This window comes from Sciurus carolinensis, unplaced genomic scaffold (assembly GCF_902686445.1).
Source record: "Sciurus carolinensis unplaced genomic scaffold, mSciCar1.2, whole genome shotgun sequence".
Lineage (NCBI taxonomy): Eukaryota > Metazoa > Chordata > Mammalia > Rodentia > Sciuridae > Sciurus > Sciurus carolinensis.
In genome coordinates this window covers 89,011-116,750 of record NW_025920374.1, presented here as the reverse complement: position 1 = coordinate 116,750, position 27,740 = coordinate 89,011, and the positions used below count along the sequence as shown (strand labels likewise).

General features: G+C 39.4%; 1 pseudogene; it reads left to right on the top strand.

Annotated features, from left to right (window-relative positions):
• Positions 1-207: 207 nt before the first annotated feature.
• LOC124975656 (etoposide-induced protein 2.4 homolog) lies at positions 208-23,208 on the top strand (annotated as a pseudogene).
• The last annotated feature ends 4,532 nt before the right edge of the window (positions 23,209-27,740 follow it).

Sequence of the window (27,740 nt, the reverse complement as noted above, 5' to 3'; positions counted from 1 at the left end):
AGTTGGGACGAGGTGGGCTTTGAATTTGGCCCCTGAAACGGCCTGAAACGAGCTTGGGGTGCCAGGTTTGGCCAGAACGCTGGACCCCTAGTCCGTTTTTTGCTCTACGGATCTCAGAAAAAGGTTGCTGGGTTGTGGGTGTTCTATATCTATTTTGCAGAAAGTTTCCCTGCCGCCCTGAGGTTCTATTAGGTTGAATACGGCGGAATGGATTCCAACGGGTTGATCGGGCCCGTGACTCCACTCGAGCAAGGGGGCGGGGGAGTCTCTGAGAGACCTGGAACGTTAGCTTCGGTTTCTGTTGCAATTCCCTGCAATCCTTTAGGAATTGATATACATCTGAGAGTGAGTTATAGGTGGACATGGCCGTTTGTAGAGAAAACTGCAAAGTGGAAGGGGCTCCTCTAAGAATTAGCCTTTTAAGGGTTTTATTTAAGGGATGGCGGAGAGGATGGTCTGCGTGATCATCATAAATACATAGTAATGTGCCTATTTTCTTAACCATTTTTAGACCTTCCTCTGGTGTTTGCCATCTCACCTTATCCTGAAACTGCTCTAAATCTATAATAGGGAAGGCATGCCTCCATGCCATGCACATCCACGTCCATAATGAAAAGGTGCCTATTACACTTTCCTGTACTACTTGTAAGGCATCATGCAAATTAGGATTTTCTGGTGTTAAAGCCAATTGACCTAATTCCTCATTATTCAAACGGAGGGATCGTGCTCCTCCTTGATATAAGTGAACCATATAATCTGCGTCGGACATATTTCCTTGCCTATAATCTATCCTTGCCTGAGCTAATTCTTGTCTGTTCAATTCTCTAGTTTCTACTACTTCTGACTTATCATTCCATCCTCTGGCTGGTGTGTTAGTCTTAGTTACGCTCACTGGGTCTGCAAATTTTGATAACTGGTTAACTATAGCGGGGGATCTGGCGTTTTGTATTGCTTCTTTTACTAGGCATTTGCCTCTCATTCTGTCTTGATGGATGTCATCTATTACTTTCATTAATATCCCTGGGATTTCCTTTTTGTCGGCTCGAGCCAAGATAGGCTCGACGTTCTCCGGATTGCTCAACGGGATTTGAACGTCTGTGCCTTTCTTATACTTAACAAACTTCTCTTGAACTATGCGTTCGCTATTTCTCCAAGGTGATTGGGGTTTGAGACCTGCAGGATCCTCCTTAATTTTTAATCTCTTAAACGCTGAAATAAGATTTGCCATGGCCATATTCATTTACTACTTAGTGGAGTAGCCTTATTAATTTTGCCAAGGTGCGCACCTTAAGAATTCTAATTCTCCACTGAAGGATTGAGTCGTTCTGGGTACCCTTGTACAAACTGTCTAGCTCGAAGCAATATTTACTTATAAGCCAGTCCCTTATCATATTATGATATTAATGCTATAATTACTGTAATTATTATCTGAGTTGACTTGTTTGAGGCTAGAGGTAAATGAATTGGAGCAGAATTTACTGTGCACTTGGCGGTTAGGGTCGTGTGTCTCCCCTCATCCGCTACCTTTGCCAGACTCCCCTTGACGTCCGCTACCGTGTGAAGCGCGGGTGTCACGCCCCCATGCCGGTCTTAAACCAGACGTATCCGGTCGTGCCTTTCGGAGTTTCAGTCAAGGTTCGCTGACCAATGCTGGTCTTAAACCAGGTTTCCCCGGTCGTGCCTTTTGGAGTTTCAGTCAAGGTTCGCTGACCAATGCCGGTCTTAAACCAGGTTTCCCCGGTCGTGCCTTTTGGAGTTTCAGAGGTATTAGAGACTGACCTCAGTTCGCCAAGTGCCTCAGTTTAAATATTTAAATAAACATATATCTTAATATGGGTGTAAATCAACTCAAGATAATAAATATAACTATATATGTATTATTATATTTATATATATATGCTGACTGGCCTGTGGGAGATATATTCTGTTAAGGCTAAGGGATTTTCTTACCAATCCACGGACCCGCGATGTTCGTTCAGGGATCCTGCCGACTACGCCAGCTGAAGCGAGCAGCACCGCAGCGCTTCTTTGTCTTGAAGGGCAGCTAGACTTCTCTGAGTTGCCAATCAGAGGACGACGAGACGTACGGGATTGAGGACACGATCACACGGAGATGGCAAACCAACGAATGGTTTATTTTATGATGCTCTCACACACAGGGGGGCACGCCAGCCAGCTTAATGACCTGACCGTGACCGTGCGCAGACGGTCGCGGAGCAGGTATAGCCCCAAGCAGGGTTACAATCCAGGGTTTTTATATGTTTCACACAGGGCATATCTTATCTACCACACACAGCTTAGTACTTTATCTAGTCTTACAGCTTAGGGTTACCTAATTTGCATAATTAGTATCAGTGCACTCCTCCTGGCCTGAGCTTAGAGAGCTCTTGTTTTACATTTATAAAGCACTCCTCCTGGCCTGAGCTCAGAGAGCTCTTGTTTTACATTTATAAAGCTCTGTTTTACATTTATAAAGCTGTGTTTTACATTTATAAATCTTTGCTCCATTCACCACCATTGCTTCAAATTGGATATCTGGTGCTGGGCTTGGTGGTATATGTCTGTTATCCCAGCAACTGAGGCTACAGCAGGAGGATCACATATTTAAGGCCAGTCTGGGCAATGTGATACCTCCGTTTAATGGTGACAAGTTCTGCTCCTTCTAATGTTGAAGATTGAACACTAGAGAAGCACGCCAAGGCAAGCATATTAAGCAGGTTTTATTTAAAGTTAATAATACAGAATTCTCCAGGCAGGAAGAAGGGGGCCATGGCTGATGTTCTAAAGTCCCCAGAAGTGAGGGCGCCCTACATCTTTTATAGGTTAAAGTCTCTTTTGTTCTCCACTTCTCTCCCCCCTTATCTCTCCTTCCTGCCTATGTGACTAGGCCTGGTTTTGCATAAAGTGAGAAGTCATGGGCAGGGGTAAGGCAGAGGTGATTCAGACAGGGAAGGGCCCAGGGGGCATTAATTAACATCTTTCTGCCTGTAGTCTCTGACAAGGGTAGGTAAATTTGGTTATCAATGGGCTCTGCAGATCCTTGATATTCCATCCTCCCAGAACAGTCTTCAACTTCCAGAGGCAGATGGCTTTTATGGCCTCCATTTCCTCAATTTGACCCGATCCCGTATTTCTTTTCTTTTTTTTTTTTTTTTTCACACCACCAGCTAATTTACTCAGTAGCAACATTGCTTCCCTGAAAGCTAAGGAAGAATCTGATGTACAGGGATGCACCATTGTTTGGGGCATAAATATTTACTATCATTATGTCTTCCTGATTTATGGTTCCCTTAAGCAGTATGAAATGTCCTTCTGTATCTCTTCCGACTACTTTGACTTGAAGTCCACTTTATCTGATATAAGGATGGAAACCCCTGCTTTTTTACTGAGTCAATGTGCATGGTAGGTTTTTTCCCATCCTTTCACCTTTAGTCTGTGGTTGTCTTTTTCTGATATGAGTCTCTTGCAGGCAACATATTGTTGGGTCTTTCTTTTTAATCCATTCTACCAGTCTATGTCTTTTGATTGATGAGTTTAGCCATTAACGTTAACGTTCAGGGTTATTAGTGAGATATGATTTGTATTCCCAGTCATTTGGCTTATTTTTCATTTTTAATTTGGCTTGGTTTATCCTTTGAGTAGTTTTTCTCTAAGGCAGTTCCACCCTTTGCTGACCTACATTGTTGTTTTTCATTTCCTCCTCATGGACTATTTTGTTGAGAACATTCTGTAGTGCAGGCTTTCTATTTGTAAATTCTTTTAACTTTTGTTTATCATGGAAGGATTTTATTTCATCTTCAAATCTGAAGGTTATTTTTGCTGAGTATAGGATTCTTGGTTGGCAACCATGTTCTTTCAGAGCTTGAAATATGTTGGTCCAGGCCCTTTTAGCTTTGATAGTCTGGGTTGAGAAGTCGACTGCTATCCTTATTGGTCTCCCCCTATATGTAATCTGATGCTTTTCTCTTGCAGCCTTCAAAATCCTATCTTTATTTTGAATGTTAGGCATTTTCATTATAATGTGCCTTGATGTGGATCTGTTGTGATTTTGTGCATTTGGTGTTCTGCAAGCCTCTGTATTTAATTTTCCATTTCATTCTTCAGGTTTGGGAAATTTTCTGATTTATTTCATTGAATAGGTTGTTCATTCCTTTGGTTTGTATCTCTGTGCCTTCCTCAATCCCAACAATTCTTAAATTTGTTCTTTTCATGATGTCCCACAGTTCTTGGAGATTCTGTTCATGATTTCTTACCATCTTCTCTGTTTGGGCCACTTTATTTTCAAGATTAAATATTTTGTCTTCATTGTCCTCCAAGTGGTCTAGTCTTTATGTGATGCTTTCCATTGAGTTTTTTATTTGGTTTATTGTTTCCTTCAATTCAAGGATTTCCAATTTTTTTTTTTGAGAATCGCTCTCTGTTGAAATGATCTTTTGTTTCCTGAAGTTGCTCTTTCAACTGCTTATTGGCATTATCATTCACTGCCTGTATTTGCTCTCTTATTTCATCCTTTGCTTCACAAATCATCTTAATCATGTATAATCTGAAGTCCTTTTCTGACATTTCTTCAAACATACTGTCATTGGATTCTATTAATATAGAATCTAGATTTGTTTGGATCATTTTCTTCCTTTGCTTTTTCATGTTGTTCATGTATCTTCCGCTCTAGCAGTGCAGATCTGGGGTATTGCAGATTTCCCCCTATAGGCTTATAGTGGCGCTATAGGTTTCCAAAACACTTTCTTTAAGAGGAGATCAATATTAGCAGTGCCCAATTCAGATAGTATGCAATCCTAGACCAAATAGCCCCTATGGGGACAATAACCAAATTGTCATAGTAAACAGAATGAGTTCAAATATTATCTTCAGTAAAACAAACAGGTATGCAATAAGGCCTGCAGTTTCTAATGGAGGACAAAGAGGATGCAGAGGGATGTAGAATGTGACTGTTAATGGGATAAGAAAAGAATATACAGAAGTTCTAGAAAATAGAAAGGGTGAGAATGTAATCAAAAGAAATTGGATATTAGCATGCAAAAAATGGAGAAAGAGATTGTGAGGGAACAGGTAAACAAAAGGAAAAGAGAGCAAGAAAAGTAAAGAAATAAAAACTTAAATTTTTTAAAAAGGAGAAAAAAGAAAATCTACAGTATAACAGTCATACAGTAATGAAACCTCCCAGTGTTCAGTAGCCTGATGCATGAGAGGTACCTGACAATGAGTTTCAAGCTTCCAGCAGGCGTCTCAGGATGGGTTTTGCCCCACCTAAAGATCGGAGCTACGGCTTCCAGGATTATCCAAGATGGTTGCTCTGGCTTTGAAATGTGTTGGTAAATGGGGAGCTGCAGCTCAGGGTGTGGACGTGGTGAGCTGGAGGTCCTGGAGGAAGGATGCGGTTGGTCAGGCAGAAATCCTGGAGGTCGGGTGTGTTTGGTGTGGTTGTGGGGTCCTGGAGGCTGGCTGCAATCAGTCAGTCTGGGGTCCCGGTGATAGGGCGCAGTCAGTTGGTCTGGGGGTCCTGGTGGCAGGGAGCAGTCAGTCCATGTAAGGGCCCCAGAGGCAGGGAGTGATTGGTCGGGCTGAGGTATTCTGGAGACGGGGCTCAGTCAGTACGGCCAGGGGTCCTACAGGGCCTGGCTATTTTCTCAAAATGGCGGCAGCCACGTGTAATCAAACCTGCAGGTACTGTAACAGTGAACTTCCAGGCAACAGCAGGCATCTGGTGCTCCACTGGTGGTCAGTGATCAGTTTGCTGACTGTTGTCGGACGATCGGGTGGTGAACCTCATGCGTTGGGTGATGGATAGGTTTAAGGCAGGCGATGGACAGGCGAGAGGCAGGCAAATGGCAGATTATAGATGCCTGACAGTGAGCAATCTACACTCAAAAAAGGCGTTGATATGCTGGCAGACTGCAGGTGATCACAGCAGACAAATGGGGTAAACACAAGGGGATCAATAAGCAGCAAAAACTGCCTCACTGAGAAACAGATATCCTCTGCTTGAAACCGGAGTTATGGAGGGACAAGGAATGCAGCCTCCCTCTAGTCTGCCATTTTGGATCTCCCCAATCCCCTATTTCTACACTAACTACCTGTCCTTAATTCTGGCTTCAAATGGAGCCAGACCCTTTCTCAAAAAAAAAAAAAAAAAAAAAAAAAAAAAGATACCTGGGGATGTAGTTCGGTGGTACAATCCCACTGGGTTCAATTCCCTAATATCAAAACACAAACAAATTTAGTATATCTGAAACCAAAACACTCAACATAGCCTCCCTCAACTTTCAAACCACCTTTTGTTACTTTCACTGGGCTTTGTGAAAATTCCTTTCTGTCACTATCCTTAACATTTTTTCCTAGATTACTGTAATGAACATCAAGATGATCCTACTTCTCACACATTAATAGGATACTGGATACCTAAACAACCAAATGGTCTCTACATCCTTACCAGTGCTCCTTTTTTTGCTGACTTAACAAATTGATTACTGGCTTAAAAGCACAGTACATTATCTTACAGCTATGGAGGTCAGATATCTGACGCAGGTCTCAATGTGTTGCTAAAAGTAAGGATGTCACAGCAGGACGCTTCCTTTCTGGAGGCTCCAAGGAAGACTGTTCCCTTGAACTGCAATGTCTGATACTGCTTCCTCTGGCTCACAGTATTCCTCCAACTCCAACAACAGAAAGGTAGAAATGGGTGCTTCTCATTCTGCTCTCTCTCTGGTTCTGTCAACTTTGCTTCCACTTCCACTTTTAAGAACCTGTGTGAGGATACACTGTACTCATCAGCATAATCCATAATACTCTTCCTACCTTACAGTAAGTTGGTTAGCAACCATACTTCATCTGCATCCTTAATTTATCTTTGCCAAAAGATTACACATTCACTTTTGGGGATTAGGACATGGACCTATTGGGGGAAGGAAGGTGCAGACTACCCAAACTGTATTTGTCCTCTACTCTTGAGTGGAACACTGCTCTGCAGGGGGAAACAAACACAATTCATCTTAAATAAGTACACTAACTGACAAAATTTATTCCTATGTCTCCCATTTCTCATTTAGGATACAGGTGAAGAATTGAAGATTCTGCAAGCATGGGTAGTGATAAATATACTTTTATTATTGCTTAATGAAACCTGGAATTCATTTTTGCTTATACATAATGCATGGTCATACTCTTAAAATGGACTAAAGTCCTCTAACTGAAATAACAAGTACACCAGAGATAAACTGTACAAAAACATGAAAGCCCCGACTCTCCATTTTACTTAAGCACCAACTTGAAGCACAACAAACCATCACCTTTTGGTTTGATAATTGTGAAGCCAGGCAAACATACTGTTCCCATTTAAAAAACTCTGCATTTCTGATATCTTAGACCACTGTGAGAAATTGTGCCTAAACATAAACTTCAAGCTTGAAACTGCTTAGGGCTCATTCTAATTGCTGAACTTACTTTTTGGATAGTGAAAACATACCAAAAGGGTTTATTTAGTGTGTTTACCAAAATTTAGTACTGCATGAGTAACGATCCTGTACAAGACAGTTGTCCACATATTTTCTTAGCTGTATGCAGTCACTAGGATATATGTAGCAGATTCAAAATTCTGAAAATGTTAATGTATTGAGATTTCAATTTGCCTTAACAAGAAATAACTTTTTTAAAATAAGAAATCTCCCTGGAGGTAAATGCTTTTTTTGTATCACTTAAAATAAATGAGAAGATAGACTAGACCAAACACACACACACACACACACACACACACACACACACACACACACATGCACAAAATATTTAGGAGCAGGACTTGATTTTAATAATGTTCCCTATTAACAGAAGGCAAATAAGGATTAGAAAACAAGCAGACACTGACCTTTAAAAACTGTAAAATAACAATGAGAAAAAGCCCCCAAATCAAACATGTTTACTGAGTTCTGAATTCATAACATTTACCACACCACTGACCAAAAACCTTTCTATTGACTTACCTTAATTCTATGAATTAAATTAAAAAATAAACATATTCAAAATTAGTATTTTTACAATCAAGTACGATTAAGAGTAAAAGGACAGATGGGCATGGTGGTGCATGCCTGTATTCCCAGTGGCTCTGGAGGCTGACGCAGGAGGATTATAGTTCAAAGGTACCCTCAGCAAAAGCGAGGTGTTAGTAAGCAACTCAGTGATATCCTGCCTTTAAAAAAGTACAAAATAGGGCTGGGGATATGGCTCAGTAGTTAATTGCCCCTGAGATCTATCCCCAGCATTTTTATTTATCAAATAAAAAAAAGTGAAAGGAATGAATGGACAGGTAACTGGTGATCAAATAACAAAGATTAAAACCAATTGATTGGGCTGGGGAGTTGGCTCAGTTGGTAGAGTGCTTCCCTTGTAAGCACAAGGCCCTGGGTTCAATCCCCAGCACTGCAAAAACAAAACAAAACAAAAAATAACTAATCAGAGTCTTTCTATAGTACATTGGTCCTAATTCAAACACTTCTTGGTGGCTCAAAGTTACTATGAAGAACCGTAGAAATGATGGTATGTCAGGAACACCCCATGGGCTGGGGCTGAGTGGTAGAGTGGTAGGGGCTGGTGTGAGTGGCACCATGGGTTCAATCCCCAGCACCACCAAAAAAGAAAAGAACACCTCAGAGTTCATAGACACAGTATTAATACTACAACATTTCAAAATTCAAACTTTAGTCATTTCTCATTTCTTCTTTGTGTGGTCAGATGATTCAAATCTCCTACTTTATTTTATCTATACTGTATGAAACCTTATCTGGATCAGCCTGTTCTGGACTATGGAACAACTATTTTCCTTGCTATTTGAGGTTCATCATCTTATTTTTTAATTCCTTCCACTCACTGTTTACAATGCTGATAAAAGAGGAATGGCTGGTCTACACTGACCTCTGCTTAAATACATATGGCTGCTGTGTGAGGTCCCTCAGTTTCTGCTGCCAAGTAAGTGATCTCATAATCTCTGAAAGAACAGCACACAAAATGGAATTGCCTTTATTACTGATTATTAAAGCAACTATAAAAAAGTCTATAAAGCTTTGGGATGTTTCCAGTACATTAATGCATTTAAATCTTCAAAAAATTTAATGTACACAGTATTATTTTCAATGGTGGAAATTTACAAAAAAAGGTATTACATTAACGTGCTCAAACCTTTATAGCTACAAGGAACCAAAACAAGTTGAGGTCTAGGTGTATCTCACACCAAACTCTATGTCCTTAAGCACTGTAGATCACTGAGTACAATATAAACTATTTTACAGAAAACACAACAGATTCATAAAAATGCAGTCATTTTTTGTCTGAGATCATGTATCCCATCATGTATAAAATGAGAATAATACTTACCTGCCTCTTTAAAAACAAAAAATGTTGTAACACCAAAGATATAAGGGTCTAAACATACTGCCTGGAAAATCCAGGAAGCATCACTGTTGTGGTTTAGATATTAATTGTTCCCCCTAAAAGCTCATGTATGAATCATGCAAGGAAGGTTAGGGGTAAAATGACTGGGTTATGAGAACCTTAACTTGATCAGTGTGTCAATCCCCTGATAGGGGCTAACTGGGTGGTACTGTAGGAAGGTAGGATATGTATGGCTAGAAGTGAGTCCCTGGCCATGACTTTGGGGTCCATATCTTATCTGCAGTGAGGGAAATGGTCTCTCTCTGCTTCCTGGTATAGGGCCCTGGCTGCTTTCCTCCTCGTGTCCTTCTGCCATGAGGTCCTGCCTCACGTTGGACCCACAGCAAAAGAGTCAGCCATCAATGGACTGAGAACTCTGAAGTTGGGAGCTGAAATAAACATTTCATCCTCTAAATTTGCTCCTGTCCACAAGTAAGAACACAACAGCAGAAAAAGCTGACTAAAACAACTCATTAAGAAATATCAGGAGTTTTCCTGAAGCAATAGAGGCTATGTTGTTTACATAGTATTCTATTTTTTATTGTAAACAAATGGGATACATGTTGTTTCTCTGTTTGTACATGGAGTCAAGGTATACCATTTGTGTAATCATAAATTTACATAGGGTAATGTTGTTTGATTCATTCTGTTATTTTTTCCCTTCCCCTCCACCTTTTCCCTCTATACAGTCCTTCCTAACTCCATTCTTACCACCCTCCTTAACCCTAACCCTAAACCTAACCCTAACCCTAAAGCTAAACTCTTCCACCCCCCATTCTATGTCCTAATCTGCTTATCAGTGAGATCATTTGTCCTTTAGTTTTTTGAGATTGGCTTATCTCACTTAGCATGATATTCTCCAATTTCATCCATTTGCCTGCAAATGCCATAATTTTATCATTCTTCATGGCAGAGTAATATTTCATCATATATATATATATATATATATATATATATATATATATATATACACACACACACCACATTTCTTTTTTTTTCTTTCTTTTTTGTTACTTTTTTAATTGTAAAAAAATGTGATACATGTTGTTTCTCTATTTGTACATGGAGTCAAGGCATACGATTTGTGTAATCATAAATTGACATAGGGTACTGTTGTTTGATTCATTCTTATTTTTTTCCTTCCCCCCACCCCTCCCACTCCTCTTACTCCTCTTTTCCCTCTATACAGTCCTTCCTTCCTCCATTCTTACCACCCTCCTTAACCCTAATCCTAAACCTAACCCTAACCCTAACACTAACCCCTCCCACCCCCCATTATATGTCCTTATCCGCTTATCAGCGAGATCATTCATCCTTTAGTTTTTTGAGATTGGCTTATCTCACTTAGCATGATATTCTCCAATTTCATCCATTTGCCTGCAAATGCTATAATTTATCATTCTTCAAGGCAGAGTAATATTCCATTGTATATATATATGCCACAGTTTCTTTATCCATTCATCAACTGAAGGGCATCTAGGTTGGTTCCACAATCTGGCTATGGTGAATTGAGCAGCAATGAACATTGATGCGGCTGTATCTCTGTAGTATGCTGATTTTAAGTCCTTTGGGTATAGGCCAAGGAGTGGGAGAGGTGGGTCAAATGGTGTTTCCATTCCAAGCTTTCTGAGGAATCTCCATACTGCTTTCCAGAGTGGCTGCACTAATTTGCAACCACACCAGCAATGTATGAGTGTTCCTTTTTCACCACATCCTCCCCAACACCTATTGTTGCTTGTGTTCTTGATAATCACCATTCTAATGGGGGTGAGATGGAATCTTAGGGTGGTTTTGATTTGTATTTCTCTTATTGCTAGAGATGTTGAACATTTTTTCATATATCTGTGATTGCTTGTACATCTTCTTCTGTGAAATGTCTGTTCATTTCCTTACCCCATTTGTTGATTGGATTATTTGTATTCTTGGTGTAGAGTTTTTTGAGTTCTTTATATATTCTGGAAATTAGCGCTCTATCTGAAGTATGAGTGGCAAAGATATTCTCCCACTCTGTAGGCTCTCTCTTCACTTTACTGATAGTTTCCTTTGCTGAGAGAAAGCTTTTTAGTTTGACTCTATCCCAGTTGTTGATTCTTGCTTTTATTTCTTGTGCTATGGGAGTCCTGTTAAGGAAGTCTGATCCTAAGTCAACAAGTTGAAGATTTGTACCTACTTTTTCTTCTATAAGATGCAGGGTCTCTGGTCTGTTTTCAAGGTCCTTGATCCATTGTGAGTTGATTTTTGTGCAGAGTGAGAGACAGGGGTTTAATTTCATTATGTTGCATATGGATTTGCAGTTTTCCTGGCACCATTTGTTGAAGAGGCTATCTTTTCTCCATTGCATATTTTTGGCCCCTTTATCTAGTATGAGAAAATTGTATTTATTTGGGTTTGTGTCCATGTCCTCTATTCTGTACCATTGATCTACCTGTTTATTTTGGTACCAATACCATGCCGTTTTTGTTACTTTTGCTTTGTAGTAGAGTTGAAGATCTGGCATTGCAATACCCCCTGCTTCGCTCTTTCTACTGAGGATTGCTTTAGCTATTCTGGGTTTTTTATTCTTCCAGATGAATTTCATAATTGCTTGCTCTACTTCTGCAAGGTACATCATTGGGATTTTAGTTGGAATTGCATTGAATCTGTATAGCACTTTAGGTAGTATGACCATTTTGACAATATTAATTCTGCCTATCCAAGAACATGGGAGATCTTTCCATCTTCTAAGGTTTTCTTGAATTTCTTTCTTTAGTGTTCTGTAGTTCTCATTGTAGAGGTCTTTCACCTCTTTTGTGAGATTGATTCCCAAGTATTTTATTTTTTCAATGCTATTGTGAATGGGGTAGTTTTTCTAATTTCTCTTTCTGAAGATTCATCACTAATGTATAAAAATGCATTGGATTTATGAGCATTGATCTTGTAACCTGCTACTTTACTGAATTCACTTATGAGTCCTAAAAGTTTTCTGGTGGAATTTCCAGGTACTTCTTAATATATAATCATGTCATCAGTGAACAGGGATAGTTTGAGTTCTTCTTTTCTAATTCATATCCCTTTAATTTCTTTGGTTTGTCTAATTGCTCTGGCTAGAAATTCAAGGACGATGTTGAATAGAAATGGTAAAAGAGGGCATTCTTGCCTTGTTCCAGTTTTTAGGGGATTGCTTTCAGTTTTTCACCATTAAGAATGATTTTGGCCATGGGCTTAGTGTAGATGGCCTTTACAATGTTAAGAAATGTTCCCACTACCCCAATTTTTTCTAGTGTTTTGAGTATGAAGGCATGCTGTATTTTATTGAATGCTTTTTCTGTGTGTATTGAAATAATCATGTGATTCTTAAATTTAATTCTCTTGATATGGTGAATGATATTTATTGATTTCCGTATGTTGAACCAACCTTGCATCCCTGGGATAAAAGCCACTTGATCGTGGTGCACTATTTTTTAAATATATTTTTGTATGCGATTTGCTAAAATTTTGTTGAGAAATTTGTGTAGATGTTCATTAAGGATTTTGCTCTGAAATTTTCTTTCCTCAATGTGTCTCTGTCTGGTTTAGGTATCAGGGTGATATTGGTTTCACAGAATGATTTTGGGAGGGTTCCTTCCTCTTCTATTTGATGGAATACTTTGAGGAGTATTGGAATGAGCTCTTCTTTAATTGGAATGAACTCATTCTTTATGGAATGAGTTCTTTGTAGAATTTGGCTGAGAACCCATCTCGTCCCGGACTTTTCTTTGTTGGTAGACTTTTGATGACCTCTTCTATTTCATTGCTTTAAATTAATTTATTTAAGTTGTGTATATCTTCCTCGTTCAGTTAAGGTAATTAGTATGTCTCTAGAAATTTGTTGATGTCTTCAAGGTTTTCTGTTTTGTTGGAGAATAGATTTTCAAAATAGCTTCTAATTATGCTTTCTATTTCAGTTGTGTCTGTTGAGATATTTTCTTGTTCATTCCTAATTTCAGTAATTTTAGTTTTCTCCCTCTTTCTCTTTGTTAGTGTGGCTAAGGGTTTATCAATTTTGCTTATTTTTTCAAAGAACCAATTATTTATTTTGTTAATTTTTCCACTTGTTTCTTTTGTTTCAATTTCATTGATTTCAGTTCTGATTTTAACTATTTCCTCTCTTCTACTACATTTGGTGTTGGTCTGCTCTTCTTTTTTTAAGGCTTTGAACTGTAGTGTTAAGTCATTTATTTGTTGATTTTTACTTCTTTTGTTGAATGCACCCCATGAAATAAATCTTCCTCTAAGTACTGCTTTCATAGTGTCCCAGAGATTTTGATATGATGTGTTTTGTTCTCATTTACTTCTAAGAATTTTTTTTATTTCCCTCCTGATGTCTTCTGTTATCCATTCATCATATAATAGTGTATTACTTAATCTCCAGGTATTGGAGAAGTCTGTGTTTTTTATTCTGTCATTTATTTCTAATTTCAATCCATTATGATCTGATAGAATACAAGGTAGTATCTCTATCTTCTTGTATTTGCTAACAGTAGCTTTGCGGCATAAAATATGGTCTATTTTAGAGAAGGATCCATGTGCTGCTGAGAAGAACGTGTATTCATTCTTTGTCAGATGGTATATTCTATAAATGTCTGTTAAGTCTAAATTGTTGATTTTGTTATTGAGATCTATGGTTTCTTTATTCAATTTTTGTTTGGCAGATCTATCCAGTATTGAGAGAGGTGTGTTAAAATTGCCTAGTATTAATGTGTTGTGGTCTATTTGATTTCTGGAATTGAGAAGCATTTGTTTGACGTACATGGATGAGCCAATGTTCGGGGCATAGATTTTTATGATTGTTATATCTTGCTGATTTATGCTTCCCTTAAGCTGTATGTAATGTCCTTCTTTATCCCTTTTGACTAGTTTTGGCTTGAAGTCCACATTATCTGAAATGAGCATGAATACTCCAGTTTTTTTGCTGTGTCCATGTGCATGGTATGTTTTTCCCATCCTTTCACCTTTAGTCTATGGGTATCCCTTTCTAGGAGATGAGTATCTTGCATGCAGCATATTGTTGGATTTTTCTTTTTAATCCAATCTGCCAGTCTATGTCTTTTGATTGATGAGTTCAGGCCATTAACACTCAGGGTTATTATTGTGATATGATTTGTATTCCCAGTCATTTGACTCATTTTTGTTTTTTGAAATGATTTGTTTTCTCCTTTATTTGGCTATTCCTTTAGGATAGTTCCTCTTGTTGCTGATTTGCATCTTTGTTTTTCATCTCTTCCTCATGGAATATTTTGCTGAGAATGTTTTGTAATGCTGGCTTTCTTTTTGTAAATTCCTTTAGCTTTTGTTTATCATGGAAGGATCTTATTTCGTCGTCAAATCTGAAAGTAAGTTTTGCTGGGTATAAGATTCTTGGTTGGCATCCATTTTCTTTCAGGGCTTGGTAAATATTGTTCCCGGCCCTTCTAGCTTTTAGGGTCTGGATTGAAAAATCTGCTGATATTCTTATTGGTTTCCTTCTGAATGTAATTTGATTCTTTTCTCTCGCAGCCCTTAAAATTCTGTCTTTATTTTGTATGTTAGATATTTTCATAATAATGTGCCTTGGTGTGGATCTATTGTAATTTTGTATATTTGGAGTCCTATAAGCCTCTTGTACATGGTGTTCCATTTCATTCTTCAGATTTGGGAAATTTTCTGATATTATTTCATTGAATAGATTGTTCATTCCTTTGGTTTGTTTCTCTAAGCCTTCCTCGATCCCAATAATTCTTAAATTTGGCCTTTTCATGATATCTCATAATTCTTGCAGATTCTGTTCATGATTTCTTACCATCTTCTCTGTTTGGTGATCTTTGTTTTCAAGATTAAATATTTTGTCTTCAATATCTGAGTTTCTGTCTTCCAGGTGTCCTATCCTATTTGTTATGCTTTCTATGGAGTTTTTCACTTGGTTTATTGCTTCCTTCATTTCAAGGATTTCTGTTTGTTTGTTTTTTTTTCATTATCTCTAACTCTTTTTTCGAAATGCTCTTTTGCTTCCCATATATTTGCTCTTTTAACTGTTGATTGGTGCGATCATTTAATGCCTGCATTTGCTCTTTCATCTCCTCATTTGCTTCTCTGATTGTTTTAATTATGTACATTCTGAACTCACTTTCTGACATTTCTTCTGCTGTGCTGTCATTGGGTTTTATTGATATAGTACCTAGGTTTGTTTGGGACATTTTCTTCCCTTGTTTTCTCATATTAGTCATATGTCAGTGGAACTCTGAGATATTGCAGATTTCTTCTATTGGCTTGTAGTGTCCCTGTAGATTTCCAGTATATCACCCCCAGTCTTCAGTAGCCTGAAGTCTCGGAGGAACTTGATAATGCAGTGCTTCTGAAGAAAGCTGCCCCTAGCCTGATACTGGTTCCAGGGCTTGGAGCTGGCTCTGTGCGGAAAGGCTCTCATGGGCGGTCTGATCCAAGAAACTGGCTCTGAAAGAAGCCTGCTGCTGGAGGGCACAGGGCTGCTTGTGGAAGTCCCTTGCTGCCCTGTCCTGGTCCCTGAAGCTGCCTGTGGGTCGGAGCTCACCCCTGGCTCTGGGACTTGGATCTGGTTCTGTGCAGAAAGACTCTCACTGGGGGGCTGCTCTGAGAAGCTGGCCATGTGGGAGGAGCCCACCACCGGAGGGATCAGGTCTACCAGGGGAAGACTCTAGCTGCCTGGCTCTGCTCTGATAAGCTGCCCCTATTTGGGCCTGCTGTCCAGGACGAGCTTCGCCTGGTGGGGGAGACTCACCCCATGGCTCTCTTTTAGTCCGAGTCTCTCAATGCCTCCCCTTGTTGAATCCTGGGTTCTGGAGCGACAGGAGATACAGTCACCCTCTAGTCCACCATCTTGGATTGCCTACATAGTATTCTAAATGAATGCTGCCTTCTGAGCTGTGTACCAGATGTCCAGATGTATGAGTATATAAATATATGACTTATGATGGCAGTATGACTGACAATGGTTTTATTAGGTGGTATACAGATACAATAAAATCAGTGATGATGGGAACCAGGAGATCCAAGATGGCAGACTAGAGGGAGGCTGCATTCCTTGTCACTCCATAATTCCAGTTTCAAGTAGAGGATATGTGTTTCTTGGTAAGGCAGTTTTTGATGCTTATCAATCTACTGCTGTTTGACCCATTTGTCTGCTGTGATCACCTGCAGTCTGCCAGCATATCGACGCCTTTTTTGAGTGCAGATTGCTCACTGTCAGGCACCTATCATCCACTATTTGCCTGCCTCTCACCTGTCCATCACTTGCCTTACACCTATCCATCACCAAACGCACAAGATTCACCTCCCAATGGTCCAACAAAAGTCAGCCAACTGATCATCCATGGCCAGTGGAGCACCAGCTGCCTGCTGTTGCCTGGAAGTTCACTGTTACAGTACCTGCAGGTTTGATTACACGTGACTGTCACCATTTTGAGACAACAGCCAGGACCCAAGGGACTTCTGGCCAAAATGACAGAGCCCCGTCTCCAGGATCCCTCAGCCCGACTGATCACTCCCTGTCTCTGTGGCCTTCACAATGATTGACTGCTCCCTGCCACAAGGACCCCCAGAACAATTGACTGCACCCTATCACTGGGACCCCAGACTGAATGATAGCAACCAGCCTCCAGGATCCCACAACCACATCAAACACACCCGACCTCCAGGACCCCTGCCTGACCAACCTCATCCCACCTCCAGGACCTCCAGCTCACCACGTCCACACCCTGAGCTGCAGCTCCCCATTTGCCAACACATTTCGAAGCCAGAGTGGCCATCTTGGATAATCCTGGAAGCCGTAGCTCTGATCTTTAGGTGGGGCAAAACCCATTCTGAGACGCCTGCTGGAAGCTTGAAGTTCATTGTCACGTACCTCTCATGCATTAGGCTACTGAACTCTGGGAGATTTCATTACTATATGACTGTTATACTGTAGATTTTCTTTTTTCTCCTTATTGAAAAAATTTAAGTTTTTATATCTTTACTTTTCTGCTCTCTTTTCCTTTTGTTTACCTGTTCCCTCAGAGTCTCTTTCTCCCTTTTTGCATGCTAACATACAATTTCTTTTGATTACACTCTCACCCTTTCTATTTTCTAGAACTTCTGTATATTCTTTTCTTATCCCATTAACAGTCACATTCTACATCCCTCTGCATCATCCTTGTCCTCCATTAGAAACATCACACTTTATTGCAAATCTGTTTGTTTTACTGAAAATAATATTTGAACTCATTCTGGTTATTATGACAATGTTGTTATTGTCCTCATAGGAGATATTTGGTCTAGGATTGCATAGTGTCTGAATTGGGCACTGCTAGTATTGATCTCCCCTTAAAGAAAAGTTTTGGAAACCTATAGGGCCACTATAAGCCTATAGGGGGAAATCTGCAATACCCCAGATCTACACTTCTAGAGGGGAAGATACATGAACAACATGAAAAAAACAGGGAAGAAAATGATCCAAACAAATCTAGATTCTATATTAGTAGAATTCAAGGACAGTATGTTTGAAGAAATGTCAGAAAAGAACTTCAGATTATACATCATTAAGATGATTCATGAAGCAAAGGATGAAATAAGAGAGCAAATGCAGGCAATGAATTATAATTCCAATAAGCTGAAAGAGCAACTGCAGGAAGCAAAAGATCATTTCAACAAAGAGATAGAGATTCTCAAAAAAGAAAAAAAAAGAAAAAAAAAACCGGAAATCCTTGAAATGAAGGAAACAATAAACCAAATAAAAAACTCAATGGAAAGCATCACCAAAACACTAGACCACTTGGAAGACAGAACCTGAGACAATGAAGACAAAATATTTAATCTTGAAAATAAAGTTGCCCAATCAGAGGAGATAGTAAGAAATCATGAACAGAATCTCCAACAACTATGGGACATCATGAAAAGAACAAATTTAAGAATTATGGGGATTGAGGAAAGCACAGAGATGCAAACCAAAGGAATGAACAACCTATTCAGTGAAATAATATCAGAAAATTTCCCAAACATGAAGAACGAAATGGAAAATCAAATACAAGAGGCTTGCAGAACACCAAATGCACAAAATCACAACAGATCCACACTAAGACACATTATAATGAAAGTGCCTAACATTCAAAATAAAGATAGGATTTTGAAGGCCACAGAGAAAAGCATCAGATTACATATAGGGGAAACCAATACGGATAGGAGCAGACTTCTCAACCCAGACTCTAAAAGTTAGAAGTTCCTGGAAAAACATATTTTAAGCTCTGAAAGAACATGGTTGCCAACCAAGAATCCTATAACCAGCGAAACTAGCCTTCAGATTTGAAGATGAAATAAAATCCTTTCATGATAAACAAAAGTTAAAAGAATTTACAAATAGAAAGCCTGCACTACAGAATGTTCTCAACAAAATATTCCATGAGGAGGAAAAGAAAAACAACAATGGAGGTCAGAAAAGGGAGGAACTGCCTTAGAGAAAAACTACTCAAAGGAGAAACCAAGCCATATTAAAAATGAAAAATAAGCCAAATGACTGGGAATACAAATCATATCTCAATAATAACCCTGAAAGTTAATGGCCTAAACTCATCAATCAAAAGACATAGACTGGCAGAATGGATTAAAAAGAAAGACCCAACAATATGCTGCCTGCAGGAGACTTATCTCATAGAAAAAGACATCCACAGATTAAAGGTGAAAGGATGGGAAAAATCCTACCATGCACCTGGACTCAGTGAAAAAAAGGGGGTTTCCAACCTTATATCAGATAAAGTGGACTTCAAGCCAATGTTAGTCAGAAGGGATAAAGAAGGACATTTCATACTACTTATGGAAACCATAAATCAGGAAGACATCACGATAATAAATATTTATGCCCCAAACAATGGTACATCCCTGTACATCAAATAAATACTTCTCAAATTCACGAATCACATACACCACAACACAATAATTTGGGGTGACTCTAATGCACTGCTGTCACTACTATATAGATCTTCCAAACAAAAACCAACCAAAGAAACCATAGAACTCAATAACACAATCAATAACCTAGTCTTAATAGACATATATAGAATATTCCGTTCATCAGTGAGCAGATTCACTTTCTTCTCAGCAGCACATGGAACTTTCTTGAAAATAGACCATATGGTATGCCACAAAGAAGCCCTTAGGAAATGCAAAAAAAATAGAGATACTATCTTATGTTCTTTCAGATCATAATGGATTGAGAGTAGAAATCAATGACAAAATAAAAAAAAAAAACAGAAATTACTCCAATACCTGGAGACTAAATAATATGATATTGAATGAAACATGGATAACAGAAAACATCAGGGAGGAGATAAAAATATTCTTAGAGGTCAATGAGAACAATGATAGAACATATCAAAATCTCTGGGACACTATTAAAGCAGTACTGAGAAAAAAATCATTGCATGGAGTGCATTCAAGGAAAGAATGAAAAGTCAACAACTAAATGACCTGACATTACAGCTCAAAGCCCTAGAAAAGGAAGAACAGAATAACAGCAAAAGTAGTAGAAGACAGGAAATAATTCAAATCAGAGCTGAAATCAATGAAATTGAAACAAAAGAAAACTGACAAAACAAAAAGTTGGTTCTTTGAAAAAGTAAACAAAATAGACAAACCCTTAGCCATAAAAACAAAGAGAATGAAAGAGAAAACTCAAATTACTAAAATTTATGATGAAAAAGGAAACATCACAATAGACACCACTGAGATACATAACACAATGAGAAGCTACTTCAAAAATCTGTATTCCAACAAAATATAATCTACCAAAGACATTGACAAATTACTAGAGCTATATGCCCCTCTCAAACTGAACCAGGAGGACATACACAATTTAAACAAATCAATATCAAGCAATGAAATAGAGGAAGCTATTAAAAACTTACCATCCAAAAAAAGTCCAGGACCAGATGGATTCTCAACTAATCTCTACAAGATCTTCAAAGAAGAACTCATTCCAACACTTCTCAAAGTATTCCAGGAAATAAAAATTGAGGGTACCCTACCGAACTCATTCTATGAACTCATACCCGAACCAGGCAAAGACACATCAAGAAAAGAAAATTTTAGGCCAATATCCTTGATGAATATAGATGCTAAGATCCTTAACAAAATATTGGCAAACTGTATCCAAAAACATATTAAGAAAATCGTGCACCACGATGAAGTGGGGTTCATCCCTGGAATGCAAGGATGGTTTAACATCAGTAAATCAATAAACATAATCCAACATGTCAATAGATTTAAAGATAAGAATCATATAGTTATTTCAATTGATGCAGAAAAACATTCGACAAAATACAACACTCCTTCATGCTCAAAACACTAGAAAAAATAGGTATAGTAGGAACATACCTGAACATTGTAAAGGCTATTTATGCTAAGCCCATGGCCAACATCATTCTTAATGGAGAAAAAGTGGTGAAACCATTCCCTTTAAAAATGGAAACCAGACAGTGATGTCCTCTTTCACCATTTCTATTCAACATTGTCCTAAAAAATCCAGCTAGAGCTATTAGACAGACTACAGAAATTAAAGGGATATGAATAGGAAAATAGGAACTTAAGGTGTCACTATGTGCTGATGGCATGATTCTATATTTAGAGGATCCAAAAAGCTCCTCCAGAAAACTTCTAGACCTCATCAATGAATTCAGCAAAATATCAGACTATAAAATCAACATGCATAAATGTAAAGCATGTTTATATGCAACTGATGAAATATCTGCAAGGAAAATGAGAAAAACAACTCCATTTGCAATAGCCTCAAAAACAATAAAATACTTGGGAATCAATCTAAACAAAGAGGGCCCTGGGAGCGCCCCGGTGGAGCGGGCAGCTGGGCGTGGAGGGGTCCAGATGGCCCGCGGTGGGCTAGGGAGCTGCTGGTCCTTCATGATGAGAGATTTTGGGGTGCTTTTCTCTCTTCTGTGTAGTTGACAGTCTGGGTGGTGAGGAGATGGCTGACAGTGTCAAAACCTTTCTCCAGGACCTTGGCAGGTGAGCCACGTATTGTTAGTAGAATTTTCCAGTGTTGTGCTTGGAATGGTGGAGTGTTCTTGTTCAGTCTCCTCCTGTTTTATCGTGTGTTTATTCCTGTGCTTCAGTCAGTAACAGCCCAAATTATTGGTGATCCATCACTACATGGAGATGTTTGGTCATGGCTGGAATTCTTCCTCACATCAATTTTTAGTGCTCTTTGTGCTTCCCCTGTTTGTGCTTAGTAAAGTTGTAAATGCCATTTGGTTTCAAGATATTGCTGACCTAGCATTTGCGGTATCAGGAGGAAGCCTCATCCATTCCCTAGTGTCAGCAAGATAATTGCCGACATGCTCTTCAACCTTTTGCTGCAAGCTCTTTTTCTTATCCAGGGGATGTTTGTGAGTCTCTTTCCCATCCATCTTGTTGGTCAGCTGGTCAGTTTGCTGCATATGTCTCTTCTCTATTCATTATACTGCTTTGAATATCATTGGTTCAATAAAGGAATTGAAATGCACCAGTGATTGTCAAACATAGAAAGGAATTGGCCTTACTACTTTGGATTTGGTTTGCCCTTGGCTTTCATCACAGCAATGCAGTCCTCATACATTATCAGTGGCTGCCTCTTCTCTATCCTCTTTCCTTTATTCATCATCAGTGCTAATGAAGCAAAGACCCCTGGAAAAGCATACCTTTTCCAGTTGCACCTGTTCTCCTTGGTGGTATTCTTAAGCAACAGACTCTTCCACAAGACGATCTACCTGCAGTCTGCCATGAGCAGCTCAACCTCTGCAGAGAAGTTCCCTTCACTGAGTAGAAATGGTATCTTTGCTAGCAGAGTTAGAATATTTAGTGATAACTTGAGGACAGTGTGCAGTATATTTACTAGATTTTGGTCAAAATAATTGGATAATTGTAGAAAAAGAGAAGTAACTTCTCCCTCTGCAGAGCTCTTTTCAGTTTTAACTGTCCACCAATCAGCAGAGTATTACAGGTCAACCTTTTGCATTATTATCTCTCATTTTCTGAACCATACTTCTGAGCCCAGGAAATAACTGACTCCATCCATGTGGCAGGTGGTCCCAGTGGTAGACAAAGAATGAAATTTGATCTTCCTATTCCCAAGTGAGAAGACTGAGTGCAAGTCTTACAGCAGGTTAATTAGTTCTACATAACCATACACAGATAAATCTGGAATAACAGGCCACAGGATGAATATTTTAGACAACCGCCCAGCTGGGGTTTCTCTGTAGAATTCTGCCCCCACCCACACAGACTGTCACACTCTCACAACATCACAAATAAACCAAGGATGCTCCTCCAGGTGTCTATTTTATGGCACCAAGATCTCTTTATAACTAGTGTCCTTTAAGTAATAATGATGAGATTTTGCAGATGCACAGACATAATTAAAAAAGACCATTTTGACAAAATAATTACTTGATCTTTCTCATTGGGCACATTTTATAACTTGTGAGAAATTCTTGACATTTCTGGTATAAAACAATTCTAAAATATCAAAGTTTTATGGTAAAGCTAAAACTGTCCCAAGTAATTTTTACCTTGAATGTTTGTTTTTGAGATAAATGTGCTTTCAAAAGCTTCATTTCCTCATTTCTCCAAAGGTTTGTTTTGCTTTCTAGCCAATTAGTTTTAAACAGGTCATGTTAACACCACTCCTAATGGGGAATGATAACATGTCAAGCTTCACTTTTCCAATTCTCTCTACAGATATCAGTTCCCTTGAAGAAGACTCCAGCAATGACAGGCAACTAATGCATTTTTTATTGCTTCGTGGCAAATCTAAGATAAGGTTGGAGCTATGGAAAGAACTTTATATATTTATTTATTTCAGTGTCATCAGCATTCCTGTTACAGTGTGGTTTCTAAGGGTCACAACACTGTAGCCAGTATATCAGATAACAAGCATCTCCAGTTTTCCTGCCAAGGGTGATTCTTTATCCCATGTGATAAGATTGGCAGATTGTCAGTGATGAGCTCTCAAGTGATGAGCTTCCTGCTTTCTCTTGTTGCAAATGTGTTTAAATGGCATGGATGGGTAACCATCCACCTGGAAAAAAAATTGGTTTTTGAGCACTGCATAAGAGCAGAGATGTGTATGCCTGGAATCTGAAACCAAAGCAAAGCAAGTAAGTAAATATAAAATATCTCATTAAGTGGATTGCTGAAAATACTCTTTCAAGGCATCATTTATATAGTTGCAGAAATGTTCCTTGTACTATCTTGGGTACCAGTTCTATGAAGAGTGTCTGTGAGCACAATTTCTCTGATATTTTCAACAACTCTAAGGCCAAAGAGTGGCCCCTAAAGGAACACTCATCTTGACCAACAGTGTGTGATGAGTGTAAGTACTTCTCACTCTGATTTGGCATCAGGCCTTGAGAGTTCCTCAGTTGAAGTGAACTTACATGAGTAAATTATCATGTAATTATCAGTACATGCTCTATCTGACAAAACCCTAGGCCTCAGTGACCTAATACATAATTACCTCTCATTTTCCAGAAGTCCAGTATGGTTCTGACTGTCTTTCTCTAAAAGAAATGTGGGTTCCCTAGATTGATTCTCAGCCAGTTCTTGAAGATCTTCTAAGTCTTGAATGTTTGAGAAGTATTGGTTTTATCCACCAATACTCCTATTTACTCAATGAAATAAGAGTTAATCCTTTCAAACACATTCTATGAAGCTAGTATCATGCTGATCCCAACACCACACAAAGACAAATCAAGGAAAGAAAACTTCAGACTAATATCTCTGATGAACATACATGCAAAAATTCTTAATAACACTGGCAAATTGCATACAATCATATTAAAAGCATAGTGCACCATGATCAAAGTGGATTAATACAATGAATGGAAGGTTGATTCAACATCCAGAAATCAATAAATGAAATTCATCACATCAATGGACTTAAAGGTAAGAATCATATGATCATTTCAATAGCTGTAGAAAAAGCATTTCATAAAATCCAACACCCCTTCATGCTCAAAATACTAGAAAAAATTGGGATAGTAGAACATACCTCAACATTGTAAAGGCTGTCTATGCTAATCCCATGGTCAACATCATTCCAAATGGAGAAAAACTGAAAGTATTCCCTCTAAAAACTGGAACAAGTCAGGAATGCCCTCTTTCATTGCTTCAATTCAATATTGTCCTTGAAACTCTAGCCAGAGCAATTCTTAGCAGGAAGAGTAAAGAAGGAGGTATCAAAATGCCAGACTTTGAACTATACTACAGAGCAATAGTGACAGAAAAGACATGGTTTCATCACCAAAATAGGCAGGTATACCAATAGTACAGAATAGAAGACACAAAGATAACCCACATAAATACAGTTATATCATACTACACAAAGGAGCCAAAAACATACAATGGAGAAAATATAGCCTCTTTAACAAAAGGTGCTGTGAAAACTGGAAATCCATGTGCAGCAAAATAAAACTAAATCCCTATATCTCACCCTGCACAAAAATCAACTCAGAATGGATCAAGAACCTAGGAATTAGACCAGAGACCCTGCACCTAATAGAAGAAATAGTAGGTCCAAATCTTAATCATATCAGTTTAGAACAAACCAAAGAACTCCTTACCAAAATGGAGGAAGCTGGAGGGATCACAATGCAGACCTACAGTGCAATAGTAAAAAAAACGGCATGGTATTGGCACCAAAATAGACAAGTAGACCAATGGTACAGGATAGAAGACACAGAGACATACTCCTCTATGTGCAGTTATCTCATACTAGACGAAGTTGCCAAAAACTTACAATGGAGAAAGAATAGTGTCTGCAACAAATTGTCCCGGCAAAACTGAAAATCCACATGCAGAGAAATAAAATTAAATTCCTATCTCTCATCCTATACAAAACTCAACTCAGAATGAATCAAGGTCCCAGGAACTGAAAGATTGTAATTCTGCCCATCGTGAGGATCAGGGCATTTTTAAGTGGTGATTCAGAGAAAATGAGATTATGGAGAGACATCAGGAAGAAAATCAGGACAAAAAAGATCAGGCAGGAGAAGTCTAGGAAAAGGAAGATCAAGGAGAAGTTTAGGGAAAAGAAGATCAGGGAGGAGAAGTTTAGAGTAAAGAAGATCAGGGAGGAGAGAAGTTCAGGGAAAAGAAGACTGGGGAAAAGATCAGGGAGGAGAAGGTTAGGGAAAAGATTAGGGGAAAAATTCAGGGAGAACTGGGCATGATGGCCCACACCTGTAATCTTAGTGACTTGGTAGGGTGAGGCAGGAGTATAGAGAGTTCAAAGCCAGCCTCAATAACTTATCTAGGCCCTAAGAAGCTCAGTGAGACCCAGTGTCTAAATAAAATACAAAAAGGGATGGGGGATGTGGATCCATTGTTAATTGCCCCTAAGTTTATTCCCTGATACAAAAAAAGTAAATAAATAAAGTATCATGGAGGTCAGGGAAAAGTTTGGGGAAAAAAATGTAAGTTTCAAAGTGACACAGGAGGACTGGGGATATAGCTCAGTTGGTAGAGTGTTTGCCTCGCACACTCAAGGCCCTGGGTTCAATCCCCAGTAACGCAAAAAAAAAAAAAAAAAAAACAAAAAACAAAAAAACTAAAAACAAAGTGACACAGGATATAGTCAAAGCATCAAGTGAACCAGTTACATTTCCCCACTGTCAATTTCTAGATTCCATTTCTATGGAAAGTTGGCAATGACATCTCCAAGCTACTTCCTACTGAAAGGGAGTGAAGTTTCTGGGTGGCCTCCAGGTGGAGTACACTTCATCCCTCCCATGGACAGACAGCACTGTGAGTCTGCAGCACAGGCGTGCCAGCAACAGGGCACTAGTTGGTGTACAGTGTGCTAGGCACTGAATGTGACCCCCTCTGTGTGGCTCACAGAGCCAGAGCATAGTCCTGCTGTCTCTAGATTATGGCCAATGGGTCAGCTTCACCGTGGTCTGGGTGAGAGGCCATCTGCTTTTCTCAGGGAGGTTACCTGCTCCTGGCAGCCTGTGGTTGTCTGACACACCACTGGGCCTGTAGTGAAGGCAAGTGCTTCCTGTCATCAGACAGTCTCCTCCTTCACTCTCGTTCACTGCATCTTTTGAACTTGTTATTAATGTGTGTCACAATTTGTTCTGGGTCTGTCACCCTTGCAGCAAGTCTGAGTGCAGAGATGGGGCACCCTGGTCTGTTGGACTTCTTGGACAAGGAACACAAGAACAAGGTACTCAGTGCTGGAAAGCCAGGTGCAGCAGGGCATGGAGAAAATACAGCAGAGGTCAGTTTTTTGGGGAAGAAACTCTGAGAAATGCTTCACAGATGATGATGATGATGATGATGATGATGATGATGATGATGATGATGATATTTACTGAATGGCAGACTCCACCCAGTTTCTTATGGGGTCTTGCTCAGTTACCAAAGCTGGCCTCCAACTTTCAATCCTCCAGCCTCAGTGATTGTCATAGATCAGCGTGTACCTTCTCACCTCTACAGGATACTTTGATGTGATGTAGGAGCTAGCGCATGTCCTGCAGTTGTGGATTCTTGGCAAGTAAACTGTGGGGCAGAAGTGTTCTCCTTGGTCAACTCAGCTAACTGGGGTCCTATTCTTACTGCTGAGTGAAATAACTCAGCTGGTTCACTTGTGTTACAGCTTCCAGGTCCCCAGGATGAGGATCATGGTCACTATTTCCTTTTGCTCAGTCTGGCCAAGTCAGGGTCCAGCCAGTGCAGAGGCACTTACTACCTGTGACTATGTGTCAGGCTGGGTGCCATGACTCTTGACTGCCTTGGACCCAGGTAGATTTCCATTCTGACCAACCTCCCACTGGATATGATCATGATCCAGGCACTTTCCCTTTAAACATTACAGGACCAATTTTTTATTCTGGCTGTCTTCAAGATACTGCTATGATTTGTGGCTAGTTCCTCTCTGCTGCTGGATATCCAGACAGTTTTCCTCCAGAACAGCTTCCACCCAAAATGTGGCTGCAATTAAAGGGACAGTACCTCTAGGACTGGGGCAACTTCTGACCTCCCTCCCTCCACCATCAGTGGCCAGTGGCAGCAGCAGTCCTGAGAGTTTCCCTTTTCTCTGTTCAGGGTCAGAACTGCCTTCCACTTGTATCTGAGATCTACTTTTGCCTCCACTTACTGGCAATCACTTGGTCTCTGCCTGTTCCTTAGGAAGCTGTGTGGAGCACTGGGCTCACACTTCCAGGGCTGGATATTATACACCCTATTGCCCTTATTTGTGGTGAAGGAAAAGGGCTTCAGGGATCCATCTTAAGTTCTTTCTAGACTGATTCTCA